Here is a 22367-nt window from a genome sequence, read left to right as displayed (position 1 = left end):
GGGTTCGAGCCCTGGTCCGGGAAGATCCCACATGCCACGGCTAAACCCGTGGGCCACAACTACTGAACCCACGTGCTGCAACTACTGAAGCCTGCACGCCTAGAGTCTGTGTTCCGCAACAAGAGAAGCCACGGCATTGAGAAGCACCCACACAGCAACGAAGAGTAGGCCCTGCTCGCCACAGCTAGAGAAAACCCACGCATGTCAACGAAGACCCAATGCCGCCAAAAAAAAAAAAAAAATCCAAGGTAAGTTATTATATAGGAAAATAGTAAAATTGTAGAGCATAATAATAAGATTTAGCTATTTGACTATTGTTTTGAATTAAAGTGAGATTCTCTTCTTTTTAGAAATGATCTTTTGACTTCACGTGAAAACCTTAAAGGAATCAAATCAAGGAATAACTACCCTCCATAAATCCTTGCATTACTGGACAACTCATAAAAACATCCCAAGATTTATAGACCGGAATCTTTTACTACTGAAATGAAGAAGAGCTCCTTTTCAAAATTGACCAGTAGTTTGGAATTAAATTTATTGTTGTTAGAACACTTACGACTCAATAATTAGAAAATAAATAAACCAATTAAAAAATGGGCAAAGGATCTGAATAGATATTTCTCCAAAGAAGACCTACAAATGACTAATAAGCACATAAAAAGATGCTCAATATCATTAGTCATGAAGAAAATGTAAATTCAAGTTACAATGAGTTACCACTTCAACCCCACTAAGATGGCTAGAATCAAAAATGCACATAATAACAAGTGTTAGTGAAGATATGAAAAAAATCAGAATCTTAATAAATTGCTGGGAATGTAAAGTGGTGCAGCCACTTTGGAAAACAGTCTGACATCTTCTCCAAAAGTTGAAATAGAACACCAATTCACACATACTAGGATGTCTATAATTTTTTGATGATAATAAGAAGTGTTGGTGAGGATGCAGAGAAACTGGAACCTGCATATGTTGCAGATGTGAATATAAAATGGTGCAGCCACTGTGGAAAACAGTTTGGTGGTTCTTCAAAAAGTTAGACATAAAATTACCATATGACCCTGAGAAAACCATAATTCAAAAAGAGTCATGTACCAAAATGTTCATTGCAGCTCTATTTACAATAGCCAGGACACTGAAGTGACCTAAGTGTCCATCGACAGATGAATGGATAAAGAAGATGTGATACATATATACAATGGAATATTACTCAGCCATAAAAAGAAACGAAATTGAGTTATTTGTAGTGAGGTGGATGGACCTAGAGTCTGTCATACAGAGTGAAGTAAGTCAGAAAGAGAAAAACAAATACCGTGTGCTAACACATATATATAGAATCTAAAGAGAGGGATGGTTCTGATGAACCTGGGGCAGGACAGGAATAAAGATGCAGATGTAGAGAATGGACTTGAGGACACAGGGAGGGGGAAGGGTAAGCTGGGACGAAGTGAGAGAATAGCATTGACATATACACACTACCGAGGGTGAAATAGATAGCTAGTGGGAAGCAGCCGCACGGCACAGGGACATCAGCTCAGTGCTTTGTGACCACTTAGAGGGGTGGGATAGGGAGGGTGTGATGGAGATGCAAGAGGGAGGGGATATGGGGATATATGGTTATGTATAGCTGATTCACTTTGTTATAGACCAGAAACTAACACAACATTGTAAAGCAATTATACTCCAATAAAGATGTTTAAAAAAATAAATAAATAAAAAATCAGGGGATTCTTCTCTTAAACATGTAGTGCTCTGCCTGAGGAGAGTTAGTTATTAGGGTAGGTGCCTGCAGCCACTACCATTTTGACATTTGGAGCCACCCCTGTCTCCTGGCCAGCTCCCTCCCTGTCCCCACACCTCAGGTGTGCAGAACTACTGGTTAGCCATCCTGATTGTGCTAGAGGTTGGATGAGCAAAACAGTACAGACACTCCAGACCAGCTACCAGGAGCAACCAACATAGTCAAACAAGATCATAGACATATAAAGAAAAACATCAGCATGGAGGAGATAGAGAAAGACATCATACAGACAAAACAAAAATCCTCTTAAAAAAAAGAACCATCAGAAGTGTTCTTGGGCAAAATAGAATGGATCCAAGACAGTAAATAGCAAAAGGGGAATAGCTGTTCATGATATGTTTTTTTTTTTTTTTAAAAAAAAAAAGCAAATGTTTTCTCCCTGAAGAAGAAAAATGAGAAACTTTAGGGGAAAAAGAGTATAAAATTCATGCTCCGAATAAGCAAACTAAATTATGACTGGACTTGATGCAAAACATGAAAAGAGAATTCATGTAGGAATATTCGTGACAGGAATATTAGCCTTCTAGTGGCTCAGGGGTCATGACATTGGACCCAGCACGCTCCTTTCCTCTCCAACGGACCATACTTACATAATGATAGTAATGCAAATATTCTCATCCAGCAAAGCAGGAGTCAAGAAAAACTCTTTGAATAAACAAATACCTTAAAAGAGGAATAGCCAAGAGATAGAATTTAAATAAATAAATGCTTAAATATTCAAATGTAACCAATAGAAGACCTAAAATAATAACTACTAAAAATTAGAAGTGGGAAATGAGCTAAGGAACAGAAGTCATCAAAAGATGAGGAAAAGATCCATCTTTTGGGCTTCCCTGGTGGCGCAGTGGTTGAGAGTCTGCCTGCCGATGCAGAGCACACGGGTTCGTGCCCCGGTCCGGGAAGATCCCACATGCCACGGAGCGGCTGGGCCCGTGAGCCATGGCCGCTGAGCCTGTGCTTTGCAACGGGAGAGGCCACAACAGTGAGAGGACCGCATACCGCAAAAAAAAAAAAAAAAAATCCATCTTTCAAGGCAGGGAGTAAAAGACAGGAGCTTAACTGATCAAACCAAAAACAGCATTATGAGCATATTTAGTAGTATGGAGATAATCACCAGAAAAAGTTTTAAAAAAGATTTTAGTTGGCTGCATCTGTGGGGAAAAAAATGCCTAGGAGATTATACCCTTTTTCTTTATAACCTTTCATATCAATTTTTTTTTGGTATTCTTGTTTCTACGTAATATGTTGCTTTGATAAAAGTATTAAACCCCAATTTTTTTTTGAAAGTCAAAGAAGGAAATACTAGATTTGAACCATCATCTTCTCATTCATGTGAACATTAAGTGGTCAGTTAAACTGGGGGAAAATAATACAACCTGACACATTCATTAGGGCTTGTCCCTAACCTCCAAGTAGAACAAACATGACCTTAGGACTTGAAGAAAGGCTAAAAAACAAACCAAAAAATTATGTCAAGACAACTATGGGGGTTTGGAAGAAAATACAGCCTCTGCTTCAGAACAAGATGAGGTCGTTGCTGAGGCTGGGAAACCTGGGAGGGCAATGGCCATCATGGATGAGTGGGCGTCAGGAAACCACTAGGCAGGACTGCCCACTCAAGGGCACCAGAGGCCAGAAAAGGCAGGGGCCTCGCTTTGGATTAGATAATAGAAAGCAAAAGTGAGATCTGCTGTTCTAGACAATGTGGTCAGGAACCCTTCATCAGATAAGCTGACATTTGAACCTGATCAAAACGAGGGAGTGAGCCATGAAGGTACCTGAAGGAAGGAAAGTCCAGACAGGGAAACAGCAAGTGAAAAGGCACTGGGGTAGAACCTACACTCAGTGCAAGGCTTCTCGTTCAATGTCTTAAAGGTGTTTTTAACTCAATATGCTCCAAATTAGACTATCTTTTCCTTCAAACCCGTCCCCTTTCAGCACTCCCAACATGAGTAAATGGCACAAGCACACAGGCTTGGTACAAGCCAGGAAGCTTGGAGTCATCCTTGATAAGAGCCCCTTCCTGTCCATGACAGCTAATGCATCTAATGCCTCCTGAGGACGACCACCCTAGTTCACAGTGCTCTCATCGTTTGCAGGGACTCCCCCATGGCCTTCAGTATCCACTCTCATTATACTCTACACTGCAGCATGTAAAAATGCAAGTTAAAGCATGTCAATCTCTCCCTAAATTAGAGCCATCCAGTGATGTCCCAGTGCTCTTAGGATAAGTACAACAATAATTAGCTTGGCCAAAGATGTCCTGCAGGGTCTGGACCTGTCGGCCTCTCCAGGCTCGTGTTGCACACTCTCACCTTTGTCTTCTCTACTCCATTCACAATGGCTTTCTTTCAGGCCTGAGGACACTAGTCTTTCTCCTGCCCCAGGTTTCTGGCATCTGCTGACTGCTTTGTATGCCATCCCTGTAAGCAGGCTGTATTTTCTTGAAACTTTAGATCTCATTTCAAATGTCACTTCCTCAGGGAGAACTTTCTTGATTAGGTCAGGTCCTATTTTTATCACTTCTTGTGCTTTTCCTTCCACATCAATCTCCTAAGTTTTCTGATGGCAGGAACAGTGTGTATTTTACTTACATCCCCGGAACTTAACAATAGTGCCTGTCATATAATAGCACTTCAGTAAAGTAGACTTTTCCTCTCAAGCCCCTGGCTCTCTATCAGTTCCTGGCCTTCCCTCAGAGTATTTCACTTTCTCTTTCACTGAGAAGAGAAAATAAGCTATGCCAGACTTCTCCCTGACCAGTGAAAGGAAGGTCACCATTCCCTAGAGTGGGGGTGAAGAGGATAGGTGTATTTGCTGTACATCAGCCAAGTGGGATCTTGCACTGTCTCACCCAGGCTCCTTTTATTGCCCTCTGTACCACTGGTCTGCAGACCAGAGGTGGTAAACATGAGCCAGAGAGAAGAGTTCTTCCTGGGAGAGTAAACCCCAACCCTGATGCCTGACACTCCTGGTTCACGGATGGTGAAAGACTGCCACTGAGGCAAGACTTCCAGCACATGGGACAAAGCTCCTACTCCCAGTAGAATGGGGGGTAATAGGTATGAGAGGCCATTCAAAAGTCTTTTAAATAACTGTTACAATAATAGTTAATATTTATTAAGCATTAACCATGAGACAGTCACTGAGCTAAGCATTGTAAACACATTACCTTATTTAATCCTATCAATAACCTATGAGCTAGGAACTATTATTTTATCCATTTTACAAATGAGGAAACACACTTAGAGAAGTTCAGTAACTTACCTTCATCTCACAGCTAAATAACTGGCAGAACCAACTTTCCAATGCAAACCACTGTGCTATACTGCGTCTTTGGCAACATGGACTTTCTAAAGGTAAAAGTGGTGCAAACTACTACAATTTACCAAAGTCAGGACATTAACCGGGCAGTCAAGACATAGCGTTAGGCAATCTTTCTAGCAAACATAGACTAGTGTCACCTTTTTTTTTTTTTTTTAATCACAAACTCAGTATGTTTGCCTCAAATATATTCATGGTTGTGTTTATTCAAACATAATATACGTGAACATAATATACATGATTTTAGGTGTGCCGGATACTTCCACAAGAATAGTTATTCCAAGGCACAGTAGCATTACAGAGGACATGAGCTCTAGTATATTTCATTATTGAAGAGTTTGTCTTGTAGTCTTCAGGTCAATAAACCTTATAGTTGGGTCAATACTGGACTGTTCTGAACAACTTGGTATCAAGCACTTTGCCTGTGGCTATAGTGTGCTGGAACTCCCAACTGCAGGTTGGAGTTGCAGGTATGTGCAAATCTACTTAAAATTATACAATCACAGAGGTAAAAAGAACTTCCATATTTTTCAGATGTGAAAACCAAGATTTGGAGAGAGTAAGTGAATTCGCTTTTTTAAAAAACATTTTCAAAAAGAAATTTCCAGAAATTAAGAATCTGATGATTCTTAATTCATCAGAATAAAAATGTTTAGAGATGAGATGGGGAGAGAATTTAGTCCTTCCTTTTATAGCTTGGTTCAAATGAGATCCTTTAGGACAGGAAAACCTCTTTCTGTGTTCCTTGTCTGTATACCTTTTTTGTCTATGGCTCTAGGTATTATTTTATGTTGTACAAAAGCTCTAGGCTTTTAAAATCTGTCAAAAACAAACAAACAAACAAAAAAACATCGCCCTTGTTATATAAGGTATGCTGAGAATTGAACATAAGTAATGCTGGGCAGTTAGATGATCTAAGAATCAGATGATCACTATCGAATAGAAAAAATCAATTGCCTTACTTTCCTCCCCAGAAGGGGCACAGTAGGGGATAGATAAGTGCGGGCTGTAAATAGTTTATTACTTGGTAGTTCTTCCTAATGGTAGGCAGCACTGAAGCTGAGGAGGTAACAAGTAGTCTCTCAGCCAAAGGTCAATTTCTCTGGCCCAGCAGCCTTTTCACTTGGAAATACAATCTGGGTCTAATGTTGATTTGAAAGGAGAGGTTATTACACCATCCAGCTCCAGGCATCAAAGTTCTAAAGGTTTTTAAACTGTGCTTCTTTTAAGAAAGAACTCAAACCTGTGATATTTGTGCTTTATTGCTTGTGAAAAGAACTGATTGCCGTGGTTAGCATAACTGCTTTTATTGAGAAGTGGAAACCAAGTAGTGGAAAATAAATCCTGTAGCTCTATGTAGGATGTCTGAAATATAATTCATTGCTTCAGTTAGCTTCCAGAAATAAAAGGGATGAGGTTGGGCCTCTGGTTCTTTCGATTATGATTGTCCATGAAATCAGACGGGGGGCTCTGCGGGGTATGGAGAGGATCACTGGGAGTTTCTGGGCGGAGGGAGGGACCTCCAGACAGCAGAGTCTCTTGTGCAGTAGTGAAAGACTAGTTCTGAATCACTCTGCTCTCGGCAGAAAGGCTAGGAACCCCAAAGACAATTGGATTTACATTTACAGTTTTTAAAAAACCCTGCCCTTGAGGCTAAACCTAAGCAATTCTACCGGGACTGGGGGAGTGGAACCTGCATTTAAAGATGCAATTTTTATCTCCATTCAGGGAGAGCACTCTTCCACTTTTGGATTTACTGATAGTATTAGCTATGTTGGCCACAGCCAGTTCAATTTCAGTCTTTTGACACTGATTCAGGTTTGGCTCTTTTGGGGCCAATTATCTCCAATTTGAATAATGCTGATTATTACATATGATAAATTCTTCCTAATTACATCACCTGTTTAATCTCTAACACTATATATAATTACAACTTTTTTTTTCCCTGAGGTAACTTTGACTTATTATGTTTCATATGTATAACATAATTTGACTTCTGTATATGTTATAGCGTGTTCACCACCAAAAGTCTAGTTTCCATCTGTCACCATACAATTGACTCCCTTTACCCATTTAGCCTTCCTCCCGGTCCCCCCTTTCCCCTCTGGTAACAACCAGTCTGTTCTCTGTATCTATGTGTTTGTTTTTGTTTTGCTTTGTTTGTCTTATGTGCCACATACCAGTGAAATCATACGGTATTTGTCTTTCTCCATCTGACTGATTTTGCTTAGCATAATATCCTCAAGGTCCATCCCTGTGGTTGCAAATGGCAAGATTGTATTCACAAATTTTATAACACCTGCTTGAATATATCTCCCATATCTGTGAGTCTACGCGGCCACGCTTAAAACAGAACTAAACTAACTGCTTAGTTCATAATTCAGCTCATATTACTTGAAAAGGGGCAATGACTCAGCCACAATATATATGCATTTCCATGGTTTACATTTTGAAACCTGACTATGAGCAGGTTATTCATATATTATTATGTCTAATAATTCCTTTGGGAATTTTTCTTGATTATGTGAATACACTTCAGAAGTGAGTTATTCAAGCTAGCATGGATTTGTGTGCTGATCTTGTAGTAACTTCATAATATATTGGCCATAGTTCTTTCAGGTAGACAGCCCCTATTTGTCCCAACCTGCAGCAGTGTAGCTTTATCGAGGGGCCATCACAACTGTAACCTTCACTCATTAGAGGGACAGCATTACAGACCATTTTGAATCATGTGAAGCTGAAATCAGAGCTTCGGTTTCTATATTTCCATGAAGAAAATGTGTCTCTCAGTATTAAGCTGACTAAAATAATCGAAGGATTGGTTCTGCTTCAATAGAATGCATGAGAATAGATGTATTCAATTTGTAGATTAATTAAGCCATAGGCTAGGGAGAAAACGGCCACAAATATGACAACAGGTTTATACTGGTATCATAAATGGAGTAAAACACATCAGCAAGAAAAATAGTAAGACTCTAATAAATGAAATGCAAAGTGCACAAAGAGACAATACTCAAAAGAATAAATATAGCCAGTAAACAAACTTGGAGAAGTGTTCAGTCCCTACCAGTAATCCAATAAATGCAAATATTTTTTAAAAGATATTGTTTACATCCTTTAAATTGGCAAAAAATTAAACAAAATTCAAATACCCAATGAAGCTGAACTGGCAGAGTCTGTCACTCTGCTATAGTGTGCCATTTTACTGGCTCATTGCTTTAAAGGATATTTGGACAATATGCACTGAGAACACTAAAAGCATGCATACTTTTGGTTCCATCCTTCTTAAGAAAATAATCTAAAATGAAAAAAATAAAATCTCTTGTGCATAAAGATAGTCACTTCAAAATTATTTACATTAGCAAAAATTTGAAGCAACCTCAATAGTCAAGAATAGGAAGATGTTAAACAAATGGCATATTAGCCATAAATTAATGCAGTCATGAATATTTATTCATACATAAAAAACCTGTTTATAGGCTTTTGGCCAGTATGACAGTTTGATATTTCTCCTCCACCTCAAGTACATTAAAATTTCACTTAAATTTTTTAAATCTATAAGTAAGATCAATTTAAAACATTTTAAGCCTCAATGCCCAAGTTGAACAGTGGCTTAAATACAGCCAAAAAAGAAGTATCGAATTGGGAAACAGATCTAGGAAACACATTGAGAATTCCAAAGCAAGATAAAAAGATAGAAAATATGAAAGAGATATTGAGACATGGAGGATAGAAAGATCAGGTCCAATATATATCTATGAAGTTTCAGGAGTAAAGAATAGAGAGAATGGGAAGAGGCAATATTTAAATTAAAAATGGCTTAGATTCTCCAATTGTAAGGAGACATGAGGTCACAAATGAAAGGGGCACGCCAGGTCCTGAGGAGAGTAAAACCAGTTCACATCTAACCACATTATAGTGAAGCCGAGAATATGAAAATCACAGAGAAAATTCTAAAAGTTACCAGAGAGAAATTCTGATTACCTACAAAAGAACAATGATGGCCTTGGGTAACTCACCTCTGAGGTGTATCCACGTAATACAGAAAATTCCCAGTTGGTATTACTGGAAATGTTGAGTATCTCCAACCTATACCAGTAGTTGGATTTCTCAATGTTGCCTGTTTTATATATCTATGAAGGATATCTATTTCTATATAATTTTGTACTCTGATAACTTACTGAATTCTCTCAGTGTTTACATAGTTTTTTAGTTGATTCTCTTATGTTACCCATGTATATAATTATATCATCTAGAAATAACAATATTTTTACCTCCTCTTTACCAACGTGTATTCATTTTGTTTCTTGGTCTTGTCTAATTGTGTTGACCAGAACTTCTGGAACAATATGAAGTAGCCCTCACATTTTCATCTTGCTCATCACTTTATGAACCAGTTCCAGTACAATCTTAAATTACTTGAGAGTGGTGTCACTTGAGAGTGGAAATGGATTCATCTTTAACATAATAAAACATACCTATTGGTTCCTGTTTTATTTATACATTCTTTATGAAAAATGAATGTTGAGCATTATTAACACGTTTTCAGCATCTACGAAGATGATCATGTAATTTTTCCATTTGGATTTATTAATATGATAAATTATATTAATAGCTTTTTCTGATGTTGAATTATTCCTGAACTTCTAGATAAAATGTCACTTGGTCATGGTTTATTATCTTTTTAATATGCTGCTGAATTTTGTTTGTTAATGTTTTATTTAGATTTATTACATAGATATTCATAAGAAAGATTGATCTGTCATTTTCTTTTTTTTCTTTTTCTTTTCGCTGCCGTATTTGGGATCTGGGTATTGCTGTTTTCTCATTTTATGAAGAGTTTGGAGGCTTAATTTGTTTCATATGTTCTGTAACAATTTAGATAACACTGGAACTATCTGTCTTTTAGGAGCTAAATAGAATTCTCCTGTGAGAACATCTGGACCTGATGATGTTTTGGGCGTTGCTTTTTGACAACATTTCGTATTTCTTCTCTGGTAATGGCTGTTTGTATTTTCAAATGTCTTCTGAGATCAGTTTTTGTAATTTAATTTTTCTTATGCAATTACTCACATTACCAGGATAGATGTATATTATATATACAAGATCATATTATATCTCATATTACATATATATACATCCAATATATATAATCTCAAACTTACAGAAAAGTTGCAAATACTGTGCAAAGAAGTTTTTTTTCCCCCCAAACCCTCTGAGAGTGACTCATTGACCTGATGCACTATTATCTCCTAACATTAGGATAACTTTTCTACAAACAAGGAAAATCTCCTTTATAACCCAAATACAAGGAATTCAGGAAACTAATATTGATATATTACTACCATCAAATCATCAAACCCCATATAGGTTTTGTCAACTGTACCAACAATGTTCTTTATAGCAGCAGTCCCCAACTATTTGGCACCAGGGACCAATTTTGTGGAAGACAATTTTTCCATGGATGGGGGTGGGAGATGGTTCAGGTGGTAATGTGAGTGATGGGGAGCAATGGGGAGCAGCAGATGAAGCTTCACTCACTTGCCTACGACTCACCTCCTGCTGTGAGGCCTGGTTCCTAACAGGCCATGGACTGGTAGTGGTCTGCGGCCCAGGGTTTGGGGACCCCTGCTTTACAACAAAAATGTGTAGTTCAGAATCATGTGTTCCATGAGTTATCACATCCCTTTAGTCTCCTTCAGTGTGGAAGGAAATTTGTCTTTCAGTGACTTTCATGATCTTGGCACTTTAAAGCATTATAGACAACTTATTTGGTAGAACGTACCTTAATTTAGGTTTGTCTAATGTTTCCCTGTGATGAGATTCAGATTCAGCAAGTGTCTTTGGCAAAAACATCACAGAAGTAATGGGAAAATTCTTTTATTTCTGTGGTTAAATTTATTGCTGTCTTTTTTAATTGTCTCTGGATTTTGAGTCATAATTACAAAGCATTCTCCACACTAAGATTAAAGAGGCATTACCCATATTTCCTTTGGTACTTAAATTGTTAGAATTTTACAGTTAGATCTCTGATTAATATGAAATTTATTCTTGTGTATATTGTGAGATCTAATTTTACCTTTTCCCAAATGGCTACCCAAGTCCATCTTTGACTCAGTGATTTGAGATGCCACCCTTATCATACACTGAATTTCTTCATGAGCTTGGATATCTGTCTGGGCTTTCTATTCTGTTCTACTTGTCTGTCTGTCTAGTCATGCACCAGTACCACACTGCTTTGATTATAGTGTCTTTGTACTATGTTTTCATGCCTAATAAGAGTACTCCTCATATTTTTGTTTTGTTTTTTCCTGACAATACAGGCATGCTTGTTTTTCCATACAAAATTTAGGACCAACTTTCTAACTCTATATTAAAGCTTGTTGGTGTTTTTATTGGGTTTGCATAATATAAACAAATTCACTTAAAGAGAATGTAATGAGTGTTCTTGTTCAAGAATAGAGTATATATTTTGCATTTGTTCAAGTTCATGTTTGTGTCTTTCAGGAGTGTTTTAAGGTTTACCACATATAGGTTTTGGACATTTCTTAACTTTATTCTTAAATATTTGTTGCTGTCATAAATGGGGGTTTTATTTATCTTTGTGTAGAGGACTTTGTATTGAAACTAAACAAACTCTCATCACCCCTACAGTTCCTTATCCTTCTCCTTTTACCTAAACGAGTTTTTTACTCTATAAGTCATCCTTCTGCATGTATGTACATCTTTTTACATATTTTCTGAAATCTAAGATATTTTCAATCTTTCCACATTTCAAAATGTAGAAGCTAAAACTTTTCTCAAATTCAGTCCATCACAAGAATTCTTAAAAAAACACACTTCAGGAGACTCTCTTTCTTTCTTTCTTTTTCTTTCTTTCTTTCTTCCTTCCTTCCTCCCTCCTTCCCTCCCTCCCTTTCTGTCTTTTTTTTTCTTTCTTTCTTTCTTTCTTTCTTTCTTTCTTTCTTTCTTTCTTTCTTTCTTTCTTTCTTTCCTTCTTTCCTTCTTTCTTTCTTTATTTTTGGCTGCGTTGGGTCTTTGTTGCTGCACGAGCTTTCTCTAGTTGCAGCGAGTGGGGGCTACTCTTCGTTGCGGTGCATGGGCTTCTCATTGCAGTGGCTTCTCTTGTTGTGCAGCACGGGCTCTAGACGCCCAGGCTCAGTAGTTGTGGCTCGCGGGTTCTAGAGCGCAGGCTCAGTAGTTGTGGCACACGGGCTTAGTTGCTCCGTGGCATGTGGGATATTCCTGGACCAGAGCTTTTAACCACTGTGCTACTGGAGAAGTTCCCTCATTTATTTCTGAGGCAGGTTGACACAGTCTGTGATGACTAGAGGTTTAAATGTATTTAGGGTTGTTGTTTTCTGTCTGATAATCTAAATTAAGTGTTGATCATAAGATTAAAAGTTATCATCTCCTTAATACTAAAACCAGGATTTTTAATGTTAAAGTTCTATTGATACCTTTTGGTTAACTGAAAGACTAATTCACCCATTGTTTTTTAAATTATTGCAGCCATTCTCTTGACTTTCCCTATAGCAGTAGAATTTATGATATCACAGGAAGAATGGTCATTTTCTCTGCTTCAGTCACTCTTTTTAGGACTGGATGATGATAATATAAATAAGTCTACTTTAAAATACATAAAAGCGTCAAGAGTTTTAAAACAAGCTTTAGGAGGGACCCATAACTACTCCTCCCTCTAACCTGAAGAGATGCAGAATATGCAAGATGACCAAAGAAATTCTGGATTTAAAACCCCTGTGGTAACTATTGATCAGCAAAAATCGAACAGGAAAATCTATGGCTAAATTCATGTGATTATTATGGTGCACAATCTGCTATTAAATTGTTTCTGTTTATCACTACATAACCAATATTCTTGGTTGTGGGGAAACAGCTGAACCACCTTGCCAACTTTAGAGACTCAACTTGTGACTTCAGTCATGGTACAGCCAGCACCTCTACAATCAACAGCAGAAAACAAGAATGTTTTCTTATAATAAATATTAGCAAAGTGTATGTATATTTCCATTCTTCAGATGACTGTGTTGGTTTAATCTAATTTTAGTTCATAGATCCATTTGTCTCTGGTTCTGCATCAGAGGCAAAAATTACTTTATTTGATTAACTGAGGTCTGGGAAGAATTCTTCCATACGTCGTGATATTCAAGTCTAATGCATTCATTAGGAAGAAACAATTCCATAACCTAACATAAATCGTTTCAAATTGGAATAGTCAAAAAAAAAAAAGTTAATATCCATATAGAATTTCGTGTGTTACATAAGCATGTGCAATCATCTAAAATTAAAACTCATCACTTTGTATCAGAAGCAGTAATAAAAGCCAAAGTTCTGCCTCATTGTTCTCTAGCGAAGCATGAATAATTCATGATTCAGGTAAGCTTCCCTTCTCCCCTGAGTCTTCCACAAGATTTTACCAATTTCATTACTCAAAATGTGTCTCTTAGGGCTTCCCTGGTGGCGCAGTGGTTGAGAGTCCACCTGCCAATGCAGGCGGACACGGGTTCATGCCCCGGTCCGGGAGGATCCCACATGCTGCGGAGTGGCTGGGCCTGTGAGCCATGGCCGCTGAGCCTGTGCGCCCAGAGCCTGTGCTCCGCAACGGGAGAGGCCACAACAGTGAGAGGCCTGTGTACCACAAAAAAAATTAATAATAATAAAATAAAATAAAATGTGTCTCTTTAGAACATTTTAGCTACACTAGAATTGAACTAACACTAGATGTCATACCTTCTGATGTTACTTTTTGTAGATCTGTCCTTCAGCCCTCTTGCAAAGCAGAGTGTGACCAGGTCTTATGGGACAAAACAAGATCTCAGGGCCTAGCCTTGCTTCAGGGCTTCCCACTCTCCCTGAATGTGGCCTGGCTCCTCTTCATATTCTCCAATGTTCTACTTGAATTCAAATCTTTTCTCATTCAGAAGTATGTGGTCCCATCTATCCTTTCCAGAAAGCTACCTATAATGAAAAATTAAAATTATCCTCTTTTATAGCTGAAAACACCTCTTCTAATAGCAGTTTCTACTTCTCAATAAATGCCCCCGACAATAGTGTCACTAGTTTCATCCATCACATATATTAATTCATTTATTAACATTAAATATTTATTGAGCTTCTACAGTAGGTGATGTGCTACAGACAGAAAAAATCTCAAAGTCTGCCTTCAAGGAGGTGACAGATGTAGCAGGCTAAATGCTGAAACACCAGTGGTAAGAGGTGCTATTTCACATGGACTGGAGATGTGAAAACAACGACCAGGGGTAGAGCAATTAGCTCTGCACATAGACTGCAATTGAATCAGCAGGTATCTTGGGGGAAATTGAAGAGGTTTCTGCCTGATTAATTCTATTTTGTCTACAAAGCAGGATTTGAGATTCTTTCTTGAGAGTCATGGTGGTTAAAAGATATGAGGAGAGTAATAAATGCTTGAAATAGTCACCAAAATGATGGAGAAAGACAGCTGATTAGGAGAATTAGGATAAATTCCAGTTAGCATAAAAGATCAGCATACATTGGAGGCCATGAATCTGTAGAGGTTCCATATCAACCTGGTTGTGTGATTCTCCTCCATGGATGGTAGAGTGAAAACAAGGGACCAAGGTAAACAGTGTTTATGTGTCATAGATCTCTGCCAGAAGGAAGGAAGTGAAGCCAGGACAAGGCTGATAACCTGAGAGATGATGGAGGGATTAGGAGACAGGATACCAGGGAGTAAGGCAGTATGAGAACCAACATGGTATGATGTTTTACTCATGTAGTAACATGCAGGGGTCTAAGATTTCATCTGGATCTAACCTGGTTGAAGGATCAGCCATGGAGCAGGTGACTGAATGGGAGGACTTCAGGTGAGGAAGAATGCAACAGTTCAATGAATTCCTATAAAGCCTCTCTTGGTGTCAGGTACTGTATTAAGTCATGAATCAGACCTTATAAGAACTAAAAGAGTTCAGAGTAAAACTGGTAAATATCCCATTTAGTATGTGATAAATAATAATTGAGATGAAATACCCAATTATAGTAGGCATACAAAGGAGAAATTATAGTCAATAACTTGGCAAGTTCAGAGAAGACTTTTTTGAGAAGGTAGTGCTTGCCAGAGTTACTCAAGGCAGGGTAATATTAGGAAATAGACACATGACAGTGATGAAGAGGAGTTGACGGCATCCAGTCTCATGACTTCCAAGTGAGAGTTGCAAGCACCAAAAGAGTACAAGAGGAAAATATCTCCCCTCCAATATCTCTAGCTGTCCTAAATCCCACCTAAACCATTCAGCACATCATTGCCTCAACTACTGGCCTTAAGTACCACTTTCAACACTTCAATTTCCTCTTTAAATCCTTCCATTTCTTTCTAGTTCCTTCACCATTAAAATAAGAAACCTCAACTCTTACATCAGAGAGAAATGAATGTTGTGAAGGCCTTTTGTTTTCCTTTCCCCTCGCTCCCTGTCCAATAGTATTTCCCATCACTTACCTATCATGTACTTCTGCGATATGTCATCTGCTTCCCTTCTCTCCGATTCATAAACACTCATGCCCATTTCCACATATTTTCCTCATCTGTAATATTTCTCCCAAACTTCCCTTCCAAATTAAGTCATTTTTCACAGTCTGGCTGAAGATCTGTGGCTCCCATGATGCCTTTCCTTGACTATCTCTGAATTATTTTACTGCATATTTTGGTCTTTAGAACTGTGTTATCTCCTGGTCTTCTCTAATAGTTCACGTGTGATAGACTTACGTTTTCAAATAAGGTCCTTGAGGACAGAGACCTTGTTTTATACCCCTAGATTCCCACAGTGGTTTGTAGAGTATTGAACACAGAATAGGTGCTTGAGAGGCAAATTAATGTGGTAGAAGGTACCTGAGTTGGGAAAACTCATTTTTTTTAAATTCAAGTTTTACTCCTCTGGCTAAATTCTCTATATCTGTGAATTGAGGAACCTGGACCCATGATGACTCAGATCCCCTTCACCTGCTGCAGTCTGATTCTAGCAATACTAATTATTTTATCTATTTGACAAGAAGTTATGATAATGCACATCATATTGCTTTTTTTCTAAGATTCTATCACATAGCATGCACCATATTTAATAGGATAAAAACTGAATATTCAATGTAAACTTTAATTGTAAGAGTCAAGCTCAATGTATGATTTAATATAGATAATGAACAAATATTTATAAAATTTATTCGTTCATTCAGCAAATATTTACTGAGTACCTATTATGTGTTTCAGGCACAATTCTAGACTCTGTAAGACACAGTGGTAAATAAAATAGATAAGGTCTTTGCTCCCGTGGAACTTATATTCTAGTGGAAACAGACAGATAGTAGGTAAATATATAATATAATGTCACGTGTGCTACATCACTCATGTCAATAAGTGCTATGAAGAAAAATAGAGAATAGAAAAAGGATAGAGAGTCATGGGGGTGGTTACAGATGAGGCAGTCATCTTAATTTCAATTCCATACAGTAAAGATATGGGCATTCTTGTAGACATGACATAGACATGTATAGGTGTAAACATAGATACAGGTATAGATATACAGATAAATGTAAATGTTCTAGATACAGCACTATGTGCCACATAATGAGCTAAAGTGTGTCATACTCACTAGTTTATTTAATTTTCCCAACAATCCTTTGAGATGTACTACCCATTTTATGAATGAAAAAACTCATATTCAGAGAGTTTAAATAACACATCAAAGTCACTTCCCTAAAAGTGTCAGTGCTGGAAACCACATTCTATTTGTGTGCCATTTGCATAAGAAAACATGTTCCATTGAGGTTCTTGCACAAAAATACTCGAAATAAGAATAGAAAAATAAACCACCATGTATTCTGATTACCAGGAAAGGCAATGTTTTGTCATTTTAAATATGTTTTAAAAAGTCATAGGTCCTTTGTGTATTTAAGAATTGTAATAGAATATTATACCACCATAAAAGCCAATAAAATAGCTAAATATAGAGATCTCCAAGGTATATTGTTATATGAAAAGGCAAGGTGTAAATATGTAAATATATTATGCTGAAGTTTGTATATAAAAGTGGATGGACTTTTTATGTGTGTATATATGCATAGGATATCTCTAGCAGGATACAAAAATGTTAGTATCAGTGGTTGCCCTAAAGATGAGTAAGAAGGAGGCTTACTTTTCACTGTATGTAATTTTTATAACTCTTAAAACTCTATGTGCATGTATTGCTTATTGAAAAATTGGTTTGAAAAAATTTAATGGAATAATTAATGTCAAAAAGACACCCGAGCTCTTGAGTCACCCCCGTCCACCCCTGTTGTGGCGAGTGAGGTTGAGTAAGTCCTTGCCTGCTCAGCTCTCTAGTATCTGCGATTCTTATTCTTTAAGATGCCTGAGGAAGTACACCATGGAGAGGAGGAGGTGGAGACTTTTGCTTTCCAGGCAGAAATTGCCCAACTCATGTCTCTTATTATCAATACCTTCTATTCCAACAAGGAAATTTTCCTTCGGGAGTTGATCAGTAATGTTTCTGATGCCTTGGACAAGATTTGCTATGAGAGCCTGACAGACCCTTCCAAATTGGACAGTGGTAAAGAGCTGAAAATTGACATCATTCCTAACCCCCAGGAGCGCACCCTGACTCTGGTAGACACAGGCTTTGGCATGACCAAAGCTGATCTTGTAAATAATTTGGGAACCATTGTCACGTCTGGTACTAAAGCATTTATGGAGGCTCTTCAGGCTGGTGCGGACATTTCCATGATTGGGCAATTTGGTGTTGGCTTCTATTCTGCCTACCTAGTGGCAGAGAAGGTGGTTGTGATCACAAAGCAAAATGATGATGGACAGTATGCCTGGGAGTCTTCTGCTGGGGTTCCTTCACTGTACGTGCTGACCATGGTTAGCCCCTTGGGTGGGGTACCAAAGTGATTCTCCACCTTAAGGAAGACCAGACAGAGTACTTAGAAGAAAGGCAGGTCAAAGAAGTGGTGAAGAAGCACTCACAGTTCATAGGTTATCCCATCACACTCTATCTGGAGAAGGAAAGTGAGAAGGAAATCAGTGATGATGAGGCAGAGGAAGAGAAATGTGAGAAAGACAAGGAAGATAAAGATGATGAGGAGAAGCCTAAGATTGAAGATGTGGGCTCAGATGAGGAGGATGATAGTGGCAAGGATAAGAAAAAGAAGACAAAGAAGATCAAGGAGAAATATATTGATCAGGAAGAACTGGACAAGACCAAGCCCATTTGGACCAGAAACCCTGATGGCATCACCCAGGAAGAATATGGAGAGTTCTGTAAGAGCCTTACAAATGACTGGGAAGCTCACTTGGCAGTGAAGCACTTCTCTGTAGAAGGTCAGTTGGAATTCAGAGCATTGCTGTTCATCCCTCGTCGGGCTACTTTTGACCTCTTTGAGAACAAAAAGAAAAAGAACAACATCAAACTCTATGTCTGCCATGTGTTCATCATGGACAGCTGTGATGAGTTAATACCAGAATATCTCAACTTCATCCGTGGTGTGGTTGATTTTGAAGACCTTCCCCTGAACACCTCCCAAGAAATGCTCCAGCAGAGCAAAATCTTGAAGGTCATTCATAAAAACATTTTTAAGAAGTGCCTTGAGCTCTTCTCGGAGCTGGCAGAAGACAAGGAGAACTACAAGAAATTCCATGAGGCGTTCTCTAAAAATCTAAAGCTTGGAATCCATGAGGACTCCACTAACTGGCGACACCTTTCTGAGCTGCTGCGCTATCACATCTCCCAGTCTGGAGATGAGATGACTTCTCTCTCAGAATACGTGTCTCGCATGAAGGAGACCCAGAAGTCCATCTATTACATCACTGGTGAGAGCAAAGAGCAGGTTGCCAACTCTGCATTTGTAGAGTGAATGCGGAAGCAGGGCTTCGAGGTGGTGTACATGACAGAGCTGATCGATGAGTAATGTGTGCAGCAGCTCAAGGAATTTGATGGGAAGAGTCTGGTCTCGGTTACCAAGGAGGGCCTGGAGCTTCCTGAGGATGAGGAGGAGAAGAAGATGGAGGAGAACAAGGCCAAGTTTGAGAACCTCTGCAAATTCATGAAAGAGATCTTGGATAAGAAGGTGAAGAAGGTGACAATCTCCAATAGGCTTGTGTCTTCAACCTGCTGTATCGTGACGAGTACCTACGGCTGGACTGCCAACATGGAGAGCATCATGAAAGCCCAGGCACTTCAGGACAACTCGACCATGGGCTACATGATGGCCAAAAAGCACCTGGAGATCAATCCTGACCCCCCCATTGTGGAGACCCTGCGGCAGAAAGCAGAGGCAGACAAGAATGACAAGGCCGTCAAGGACCTGGTGGTGCTGCTGTTTGAAACTGCACTGCTCTCTTTCGGCTTCTCGCTTGAGGATCCCCAGACCCACTCCAACAGCATCTACCGCGTAATCAAGCTAGGCTTGGGCATTGATGAAGATGAAGTGACAGCAGAGGAGCCCAGTACTGCTGTTCCTGATGAGATCCGCCCCCACCTTGAGGGTGATGAGGATGCCTCTTGCATGGAAGAAGTAGATTAGGAATTTCTACCTGCAGACTTTGTTCCCTCTGTATAATGTCCCCATGGCTCCCCCAGCAGCAGCCCCAGTGGCCTTGGCCTACTTGGTTCCTTCTGCTGATGTCTAGTGATTTTCTTTCTGTCCTTCTGTCTAAAGCAGGATATAAGGGCCTCAAGCCCTATCCCTTTCCACATTGGACATGGGGTTTGAATGTTGTGTATTGTGTTTTTTTGTTTGTTTTGTTCTGAAATTAAAGTATGCAAAATAAAGATGATGCAGGTTTTTTATACAAAAAAAAAAAACAACACCGAAATTGGTGATAGAACAAGCTTTTGCAATTAGATCCTCTTCTTAACAAGGCATACACATTTTCCATGGGAGAGCTTTCACATGTGGCCCCACTGAAAATTAATATTATGAGAAGCTTGGCCTACTTTATGATTGTTGAATCGCAATCCTCTACAACCAAAGAATAAATGAACACTTGGACAAGTAGAGTAGGAAGTGATGACACTGGAGAGTAGGAAGTGAAAACATAAACAATCTAAACACTATAGTTAGAAACAGTAATTCTCCACCAGACATCCACAGAATAATAGGATCCTAAAAGTTTCTTTAACCAGAACAGAATAAAGATTTGGGTTATTTTTTAAAACTTTCCTCTTATATGACATTTTTCCTTCAAACTTTCAAGTCTCCACCAAAAACTTGTGAAGGAACACGTTATTCACAAGAAAGTGGTGGGAAGTAAGTGAGAAAATATCAGATATCTCTTTGTATAAAATTTCAAGAATGTCAAATGCCAGTGTTATCCTGTTATTTAATGTATTTTAAATATAAAATGCAGTTTATACTAATCATTTGCCCTTTTGAGTCATGAAATGTAAGTTTTTAGCTGTAATAGGTATGTAAGAAGTTTTATCTAATTCAAATTTATGTCTCTGCATTGAAATATGAGGTGAGTCCAGAACACAGCTTCACCATAAGCCACTGGGAATCAGACCTGTAATTAGCCATTCTTGGGTATCACCACTTGCCATTCAATATGACTACAGCTGAGAAAGCATTTATCTGGCAACAAAAAGCTTTTTATATGTTATATGTGTCAGCTTCGTGTAGTTAGTTAGATCTGTAATTAACTTTCCTTTATAAGAAGCTTTGGGGAAATGTGTGGGAGTATAGGTAATGAAATATGGCAGGTTGATGCCTTGTGTCATTTTGTAAACTAGCTATAGCACCAGGAAGAGAAAGGTCATGGGTCAACATAAACTGGAACACACCATTATAGAGATATTTAATTTCTGAGATTATTTAGAAATAAATGACTATGGTTTGACATACACTGACCCTGCATCTACAGAAATGTAAGCTCTTCACTTTGAAACTTCACTCACAGTGGTGAGGTTGCCACTGAGTTTTCTTCCTTCCTGACAGAGCAGGTGGCTCATTGAGGTCACTGCCTACAGCAAAAAAAATAGTGTACATGTTTAGAACAGAAATTTCATCAGCATAAACTAACTGGGCTGAAATGAGGCTCTTCTGACCTTATGTAATTAGCATCCAGTTGTAACCAAACAACCCAGATACCTTTGAATCTTTTGCTGGGTTCCATGAATTATTAAGTGGGGACTCTGTTGGGTTATCCAATTAATGACATAAATTTTACTTCCAGGAAGGATTTTGTTCATCTCTAATAAGTGTTTACCATTTTATGAGATTTTAAAAAACCACTTGGAATTTGGGTCAGGAAAACCCAAGGGATTTATGTGACTCATTGACAAGTGGTTAGAATAAGAGTAAAATAACCTTCCTCTGGAATGCACAAAAATAAATAGAGCAAATTTTCCAACAAAGTGGTTTCAGAACAGAGAAGAAACATATTGGAAAAGATTCCCTTTGATAAAACATAAAGATTGAGGTGGGAATAACAGAATTATAAAAAGATGTTCTTTTGTAGTTGGAAATATGAAGCCTTCATGATTAGAGAACTATATTAGTCATATATCTGGACCATATGTTTGAAACAAGAAATCCTCTATCTGAAAAAAAAAAATGCCTGAAACCACCTTTTGTGTACGGATGGACCTTATCTCTCAACTTCTGTGTATTCAACTAGATCTTGGAGGCCAAGTTTCCTTTAAATCCCTTCACAGGTGTATGTGACTGATCAAGGAATCACTTTTTCCTACCCACTTCGAGGTAGCATGACAACATCCAGACACCTTTAAACAAAGAAAGCTTGTGCCAGGAGAAACAAAGATATGAACAAAGAAAGGTCGACAAGTTTGCTCAAATCACCAGCCTTCCTGTGCTTCTCCATCATCCCTCACTGAATAATGTCATATCCTTTCTACCAGACATAAGACAAGATGATGGGAAGAATGTAAAAAGAGACAATAATATTCTTTTCTTCTCTGTACTGAATAAGGAATGTACAATTGCTCAAAGCAGGTAGTAACATACTTAGAGATAATAAACATGTATTCTCCCAAATAGAGAAAAATAAGTGGTAGTATTTGATCAGCTCCCCAATGCATGGGAATGACTATGCAGTTATAGACAATTAGAATGTGGAGTGATTCACATGGACCAGAGTTAGCGTCATGGAAACATTAGGCTGTGAGATGGCTTGGGAACATGAGAGGGTTGAGACATGTTGGAAAATGTAACTCAACTGTATAAATATTGCATAAGG

At 38.4% G+C, this 22367-nt stretch overlaps 1 pseudogene; it reads left to right on the top strand.

The window, feature by feature from the left end:
- Window positions 1-17427: 17427 nt before the first annotated feature.
- Window positions 17428-19977, top strand: LOC137221547 (heat shock protein HSP 90-beta pseudogene; annotated as a pseudogene).
- Window positions 19978-22367: the final 2390 nt, after the last annotated feature.

The sequence above is a fragment of the Pseudorca crassidens genome, chromosome 3 (assembly GCF_039906515.1).
Source record: "Pseudorca crassidens isolate mPseCra1 chromosome 3, mPseCra1.hap1, whole genome shotgun sequence".
Classification (NCBI taxonomy): Eukaryota; Metazoa; Chordata; class Mammalia; order Artiodactyla; family Delphinidae; genus Pseudorca; species Pseudorca crassidens.
Note: the sequence above shows the minus strand (reverse complement) of the source record. Positions and strands in the feature narration are given on the sequence as shown.